Source organism: Pleurodeles waltl, chromosome 4_1 (genome assembly GCF_031143425.1).
Source record: "Pleurodeles waltl isolate 20211129_DDA chromosome 4_1, aPleWal1.hap1.20221129, whole genome shotgun sequence".
NCBI lineage: Eukaryota > Metazoa > Chordata > Amphibia > Caudata > Salamandridae > Pleurodeles > Pleurodeles waltl.
In genome coordinates this window covers 1014327254-1014336078 of record NC_090442.1, presented here as the reverse complement: position 1 = coordinate 1014336078, position 8825 = coordinate 1014327254, and positions in this window count along the sequence as shown.

Sequence of the window (8825 nt, the reverse complement as noted above, 5' to 3'; positions counted from 1 at the left end):
TTCAGAAATGCACAGGTTTGGTAGGTTTCCCTAGCTGGCGGCTGAGCTACAGGCCAAAATCTACAGGTAGGCATTTTGCAAAAAACACCTCTGTTTTCCTTCACAAATTTGGCTGTGTCCACGTTGCGCTTTGGGGCGTTTCCCGTCGCAGGCGCTAGGCCTACCCACACAAGTGAGGTATCATTTTCATCAGGAGACGTGGGGGAACGCTGGGTGGAAGGAAATCTGTGGCTCCTCTCAGATTCCAGAACTTTCTGCCACAGAAATGTGAGGAACATGTGTTTTTTTAGCCAAATTTTGAGGTTTGCAATGGATTCTGGGTAACAGAACCTGGTCCGAGCCACACAAGTCACCCCATCTTGGATTCCCCTAGGTCTCTAGTTTTAAGAAATGCACAGGTTTGTTAGGTTTCCCTAGCTGGCGGCTGAGCTACAAGCCAAAATCTACAGGTTGGCACTTTGCAAAAAACACCTCTGTTTTCCTTCACAAATTTGGATGTGTCCACGTTGCGCCTTGGGGCGTTTTCTGTCGCGGGCGCTAGGCCTACCCGCACAAGTTAGGTATCATTTGTATTGGGAGACGTTTGGGAACGCTGGGTGGAAGGAAATTTGTGGCTCCTCTCAGATTCCAGAACTTTCTGTCACAGAAATGTGAGGAACATGTGTTTTTTTAGCCAAATTTTGAGGTTTGCAATGGATTCTGGGTAACAGAACCTGGTCCGAGCCACACAAGTCACCCCATCTTGGATTCCCCTAGATCTCTAGTTTTCAGAAATGCACAGGTTTGGTAGGTTTCCCTAGGTGGCGGCTGAGCTACAGGCCAAAATCTACAGGTAGGCACTTTGCAAAAAACACCTCTGTTTTCCTTCAAAAATTTGGCTGTGTCCACGTTGCGCTTTGGGGCGTTTCCTGTCGCGGGCGCTAGGCCTACCCACACAAGTGAGGTATCATTTTTATTGGGAGACGTGGGGGAACGCTGGGTGGAAGGAAATTTGTGGCTCCTCTCAGATTCCAGAACTTTCTGCCACAGAAATGTGAGGAACATGTGTTTTTTTAGCCAAATTTTGAGGTTTGCAATGGATTCTGGGTAACAGAACCTGGTCCGAGCCACACAAGTCACCCCATCTTGGATTCCCCTAGGTCTCTAGTTTTCAGAAATGCACAGGTTTGGTAGGTTTCCCTAGGTGGCGGCTGAGCTACAGGCCAAAATCTACAGGTAGGCACTTTGCAAAAAACACCTCTGTTTTCCTTCAAAAATTTGGCTGTGTCCACGTTGCGCTTTGGGGCGTTTCCTGTCGCGGGCGCTAGGCCTACCCACACAAGTGAGGTATCATTTTTATTGGGAGACGTGGGGGAACGCTGGGTGGAAGGAAATTTGTGACCCCTCTCAGATTCCAGAACTTTCTGCCACAGAAATGTGAGGAACATGTGTTTTTTTAGCCACATTTTGAGGTTTGCAATGGATTCTGGGTAACAGAACCTGGTCGGAGCCACACAAGTCACCCCATCTTGGATTCCCCTAGGTCTCTAGTTTTCAGAAATACACAGGTTTGGTAGGTTTCCCTAGCTGGCGGCTGAGCTACAGGCCAAAATCTACAGGTAGGCATTTTGCAAAAAACACCTCTGTTTTCCTTCACAAATTTGGCTGTGTCCACGTTGCGCTTTGGGGCGTTTCCTGTCGCAGGCGCTAGGCCTACCCACACAAGTGAGGTATCATTTTTATCAGGAGACGTGGGGGAACGCTGGGTGGAAGGAAATCTGTGGCTCCTCTCAGATTCCAGAACTTTCTGCCACAGAAATCTGAGGAACATGTGTTTTTTAGCCAAATTTTGAGGTTTGCAAAGGATTCTGGGTAACAGAACCTGGTCTGAGCCACACAAGTCACCCCATCTTGGATTCCCCTCGGTCTGTAGTTTTCAGAAATGCACAGGTTTGGTAGGTTTCCCTAGGTGGCGGCTGAGCTACAGGCCAAAATCTGCAGGTAGGCACTTTGCAAAAAACACCTCTGTTCTCCTTCAAAAATTTGGCTGTGTCCACGTTGCGCTTTGGGGCGTTTCCTGTCACGGGCGCTAGGCCTACCCACACAAGTGAGGTATCATTTTTATCGGGAGACGTGGGGGAACGCTGGGTGAAAGGAAATTTGTGGCTCCTATCAGATTCCAGAACTTTCTGCCACAGAAATGTGTGGAACATGTGTTTTTTTAGCCAAATTTTGAGGTTTGCAAAGGATTCTGGGTAACAGAACCTGGTCCGAGCCACACAAGTCACCCCATCTTGGATTCCCCTAGGTCTCTAGTTTTCAGAAATGCACAGGTTTGGTAGGTTTCCCTAGGTTGCAGCTGAGCTACAAGCCAAAATCTACAGGTAGGCACTTTGCAAAAAACACCTCTGTTTTCCTTCAAAAATTTTGATGTGTCCACGTTGCGCTTTGGGGTGTTTCCTGTCGCGGGCGCTAGGCCTACCCACACAAGTGAGGTATCATTTTTATCGGGAGACGTGGGGGAACGCTGGGTGGAAGGAAATCTGTGGCTCCTCTCAGATTCCAGAACTTTCTGCCACAGAAATGTGAGGAACATGTGTTTTTTTAGCCAAATTTTGAGGTTTGCAATGGATTCTGGGTAACAGAACCTGGTCCGAGCCACACAAGTCCCCCCATCTTGGATTCCCCTAGGTCTCTAGTTTTCAGAAATGCACAGGTTTGGTAGGTTTCCCTAGGTGGCGGCTGAGCTACAGGCCAAAATCTGCAGGTAGGCACTTTGCAAAAAACACCTCTGTTCTCCTTCAAAAATTTGGCTGTGTCCACGTTGCGCTTTGGGGCGTTTCCTGTCACGGGCGCTAGGCCTACCCACACAAGTGAGGTATCATTTTTATCGGGAGACGTGGGGGAACACTGGGTGAAAGGAAATTTGTGGCTCCTATCAGATTCCAGAACTTTCTGCCACAGAAATGTGTGGAACATGTGTTTTTTTAGCCAAATTTTGAGGTTTGCAAAGGATTCTGGGTAACAGAACCTGGTCCGAGCCACACAAGTCACCCCATCTTGGATTCCCCTAGGTCTCTAGTTTTCAGAAATGCACAGGTTTGGTAGGTTTCCCTAGGTTGCAGCTGAGCTACAAGCCAAAATCTACAGGTAGGCACTTTGCAAAAAACACCTCTGTTTTCCTTCAAAAATTTGGATGTGTCCACGTTGCGCTTTGGGGTGTTTCCTGTCGCGGGCGCTAGGCCTACCCACACAAGTGAGGTATCATTTTTATTGGGAGACATGGGGGAACGCTGGGTGGAAGGAAATTTGTGGCTCCTCTCAGATTCCAGAACGTTCTGCCACAGAAATGTGAGAAACATGTGTTTTTTTAGCCAAATTTTGAGGTTTGCAAAGGATTCTGGGTAACAGAACCTGGTCCGAGCCACACAAGTCACCCCATCTTGGATTCCCCTAGGTCTCTAGTTTTCAGAAATGCACAGGTTTGGTAGGTTTCCCTAGGTGGCGGCTGAGCTACAAGCCAAAATCTACAGGTAGGCACTTTGCAAAAAACACCTCTGTTTTCCTTCACAAATTTGGATGTGTCCACGTTGCGCCTTGGGGCGTTTTCTGTCGCGGGCGCTAGGCCTACCCACACAAGTGAGGTATCATTTTTATTGGGAGACGTGGGGGAACGCTGGGTGGAAGGAAATTTGTGGCTCCTCTCAGATTCCAGAACTTTCTGTCACAGAAATGTGAGGAACATGTGTTTTTTTAGCCAAATTTTGAGGTTTGCAATGGATTCTGGGTAACAGAACCTGGTCCGAGCCACACAAGTCACCCCATCTTGGATTCCCCTAGATCTCTAGTTTTCAGAAATGCACAGGTTTGGTAGGTTTCCCTAGGTGGCGGCTGAGCTACAGGCCAAAATCTACAGGTAGGCACTTTGCAAAAAACACCTCTGTTTTCCTTCAAAAATTTGGCTGTGTCCACGTTGCGCTTTGGGGCGTTTCCTGTCGCGGGCGCTAGGCCTACCCACACAAGTGAGGTATCATTTTTATTGGGAGACGTGGGGGAACGCTGGGTGGAAGGAAATTTGTGGCTCCTCTCAGATTCCAGAACTTTCTGTCACAGAAATGTGAGGAACATGTGTTTTTTTAGCCAAATTTTGAGGTTTGCAATGGATTCTGGGTAACAGAACCTGGTCCGAGCCACACAAGTCACCCCATCTTGGATTCCCCTAGATCTCTAGTTTTCAGAAATGCACAGGTTTGGTAGGTTTCCCTAGGTGGCGGCTGAGCTACAGGACAAAATCTACAGGTAGGCACTTTGCAAAAAACACCTCTGTTTTCCTTCAAAAATTTGGCTGTGTCCACGTTGCGCTTTGGGGCGTTTCCTGTCGCGGGCGCTAGGCCTACCCACACAAGTGAGGTATCATTTTTATTGGGAGACGTGGGGGAACGGAGGGGGGAAGGAAATTTGTGGCTCCTCTCAGATTCCAGAACTTTCTGCCACAGAAATGTGAGGAACATGTATTTTTTTAGCCAAATTTTGAGGTTTGCAAAGGATTCTGGGTAACAGAACCTGGTCTGAGCCACACAAGTAACCCCATCTTGGATTCCCCTAGGTCTCTAGTTTTCAGAAATGCACAGGTTTGGTAGGTTTCCCTAGGTGGCGGCTGAGCTACAGGCCAAAATCTACAGGTAGGCACTTTGCAAAAAACACCTCTGTTTTCCTTCAAAAATTTGGCTGTGTCCACGTTGCGCTTTGGGGCGTTTCCTGTCACGGGCGCTAGGCCTACCCACACAAGTGAGGTATCATTTTTATCGGGAGACGTGGGGGAACGCTGGGTGGAAGGAAATCTGTGGCTCCTCTCAGATTCCAGAACTTTCTGCCACAGAAATGTGAGGAACATGTGTTTTTTTAGCCAAATTTTGAGGTTTGCAATGGATTCTGGGTAACAGAACCTGGTCCGAGCCACACAAGTCACCCCATCTTGGATTCCCCTAGGTCTCTAGTTTTCAGAAATGCACAGGTTTGGTAGGTTTCCCTAGGTTGCAGCTGAGCTACAAGCCAAAATCTACAGGTAGGCACTTTGCAAAAAACACCTTTGTTTTCCTTCAAAAATTTGGATGTGTCCACGTTGCGCTTTGGGGTGTTTCCTTTCGCGGGCGCTAGGCCTACCCACACAAGTGAGGTATCATTTTTATTGGGAGACATGGGGGAACGCTGGGTGGAAGGAAATTTGTGGCTCCTCTCAGATTCCAGAACGTTCTGCCACAGAAATGTGAGAAACATGTGTTTTTTTAGCCAAATTTTGAGGTTTGCAAAGGATTCTGGGTAACAGAACCTGGTCCGAGCCACACAAGTCACCCCATCTTGGATTCCCCTAGGTCTCTAGTTTTCAGAAATGCACAGGTTTGGTAGGTTTCCCTAGGTGGCGGCTGAGCTACAAGCCAAAATCTACAGGTAGGCACTTTGCAAAAAACACCTCTGTTTTCCTTCACAAATTTGGATGTGTCCACGTTGCGCCTTGGGGCGTTTTCTGTCGCGGGCGCTAGGCCTACCCACACAAGTGAGGTATCATTTTTATTGGGAGACGTGGGGGAACGCTGGGTGGAAGGAAATTTGTGGCTCCTCTCAGATTCCAGAACTTTCTGTCACAGAAATGTGAGGAACATGTGTTTTTTTAGCCAAATTTTGAGGTTTGCAATGGATTCTGGGTAACAGAACCTGGTCCGAGCCACACAAGTCACCCCATCTTGGATTCCCCTAGATCTCTAGTTTTCAGAAATGCACAGGTTTGGTAGGTTTCCCTAGGTGGCGGCTGAGCTACAGGCCAAAATCTACAGGTAGGCACTTTGCAAAAAACACCTCTGTTTTCCTTCAAAAATTTGGCTGTGTCCACGTTGCGCTTTGGGGCGTTTCCTGTCGCGGGCGCTAGGCCTACCCACACAAGTGAGGTATCATTTTTATTGGGAGACGTGGGGGAACGCTGGGTGGAAGGAAATTTGTGGCTCCTCTCAGATTCCAGAACTTTCTGCCACAGAAATGTGAGGAACATGTGTTTTTTTAGCCAAATTTTGAGGTTTGCAATGGATTCTGGGTAACAGAACCTGGTCCGAGCCACACAAGTCACCCCATCTTGAATTCCCCTAGGTCTCTAGTTTTCAGAAATGCACAGGTTTGGTAGGTTTCCCTAGCTGGCGGCTGAGCTACAGGCCAAAATCTACAGGTAGGCATTTTGCAAAAAACACGTCTGTTTTCCTTCAAAAATTTGGCTGTGTCCACGTTGCGCTTTGGGGCGTTTCCTGTCGCAGGCGCTAGGCCTACCCACACAAGTGAGGTATCATTTTTATCAGGAGATGTGGGCGAACGCTGGGTGGAAGGAAATATGTGGCTCCTCTCAGATTCCAGAACTTTCTGCCACAGAAATGTGAGGAACATGTATTTTTTTAGCCACATTTTGAGGTTTGCAAAGGATTCTGGGTAACAGAACCTGGTCTGAGCCACACAAGTAACCCCATCTTGGATTCCCCTAGGTCTCTAGTTTTCAGAAATGCACAGGTTTGGTAGGTTTCCCTAGGTGGCGGCTGAGCTACAGGCCAAAATCTACAGGTAGGCACTTTGCAAAAAACACCTCTGTTTTCCTTCAAAAATTTGGCTGTGTCCACGTTGCGCTTTGGGGCGTTTCCTGTCACGGGCGCTAGGCCTACCCACACAAGTGAGGTATCATTTTTATCGGGAGACGTGGGGGAACGCTGGGTGGAAGGAAATCTGTGGCTCCTCTCAGATTCCAGAACTTTCTGCCACAGAAATGTGAGGAACATGTGTTTTTTTAGCCAAATTTTGAGGTTTGCAATGGATTCTGGGTAACAGAACCTGGTCCGAGCCACACAAGTCACCCCATCTTGGATTCCCCTAGGTCTCTAGTTTTCAGAAATGCACAGGTTTGGTAGGTTTCCCTAGGTGGCGGCTGAGCTACAGGCCAAAATGTACAGGTAGGCACTTTGCAAAAAAACACCTCTGTTTTCCTTCAAAAATTTGGCTGTGTCCACGTTGCGCTTTGGGGCGTTTCCTGTCACGGGCGCTAGGCCTACCCACACAAGTGAGGTATCATTTTTATCGGGAGACGTGGGGGAACGCTGGGTGAAAGGAAATTTGTGGCTCCTCTCAGATTCCAGAACTTTCTGCCACAGAAATGTGTGGAACATGTGTTTTTTTAGCCAAATTTTGAGGTTTGCAAAGGATTCTGGGTAACAGAATCTGGTCCGAGCCACACAAGTCACCCCATCTTGGATTCCCCTAGGTCTCTAGTTTTCAGAAATGCACAGGTTTGGTAGGTTTCCCTAGGTTGCAGCTGAGCTACAAGCCAAAATCTACAGGTAGGCACTTTGCAAAAAACACCTCTGTTTTCCTTCAAAAATTTGGATGTGTCCACGTTGCGTTTTGGGGTGTTTCCTGTCGCGGGCGCTAGGCCTACCCACACAAGTGAGGTATCATTTTTATTGAGAGACGTGGGGGAACGCTGGGTGGAAGGAAATTTGTGGCTCCTCTCAGATTCCAGAACGTTCTGCCACAGAAATGTGAGAAACATGTGTTTTTTTAGCCAAATTTTGAGGTTTGCAAAGGATTCTGGGTAACAGAACCTGGTCCGAGCCACACAAGTCACCCCATCTTGGATTCCCCTAGGTCTCTAGTTTTCAGAAATGCACAGGTTTGGTAGGTTTCCCTAGGTGGCGGCTGAGCTACAAGCCAAAATCTACAGGTAGGCACTTTGCAAAAAACACCTCTGTTTTCCTTCAAAAATTTGGATGTGTTCACGTTGCGCTTTGGGGCGTTTCCTGTTGCGGGCGCTAGGCCTACCCACACAAGTGAGGTATCATTTTCATCGGGAGACGTGGGGGAACGCTGGGTGGAAGGAAATTTGTGGCTCCTCTCAGATTCCAGAACGTTCTGCCACAGAAATGTGAGGAACATCGGTTTTTTTAGCCAAATTTTGAGGTTTGCAAAGGATTCTGGGTAACAGAACCTGGTCCGAGCCACACAAGTCACCCCATCTTGGATTCCCCTAGGTCTCTAGTTTTCAGAAATGCACAGGTTTGGTAGGTTTCCCTAGGTGGTGGCTGAGCTACAAGCCAAAATCTACAGGTAGGCACTTTGCAAAAAACACCTCTGTTTTCCTTCACAAATTTGGATGTGTCCACGTTGCGCTTTGGGGCGTTTCCTGTCGCGGGCGCTAGGCCTACCCACACAAGTGAGGTATCATTTTCATCTGGAGACGTGGGGGAACGCTGGGTGGAAGGAAATTTGTGGCTCCTCTCAGATTCCAGAACTTTCTGCCACAGAAATGTGAGGAACATGTGTTTTTTTAGCCAAATTTTGAGGTTTGCAATGGATTCTGGGTAACAGAACCTGGTCCGAGCCACACAAGTCACCCCATCTTGGATTCCCCATATGTCTCTAGTTTTCAGAAATGCACAGGTTTGGTAGGTTTCCCTAGGTGGCGGCTGAGCTACAGGCCAAAATCTACAGGTAGGCACTTTGTAAAAAACACCTCTGTTTTCCTTCAAAAATTTGGCTGTGTCCATGTTGCGCTTTGGGGCGTTTCCTGTCGCAGGCGCTAGGCCTACCCACACAAGTGAGGTATCATTTTTATCAGGAGACGTGGGGGAACGCTGGGTGGAAGGAAATTTGTGGCTCCTCTCAGATTCCAGAACTTTCTGCCACAGAAATGTGAGGAACATGTGTTTTTTTAGCCAAATTTTGAGGTTTGCAAAGGATTCTGGGTAACAGAACCTGGTCCGAGCCACACAAGTCACCCCTTCTTGGATTCCCCTAGATCTCTAGTTTTCAGAAATGCACAG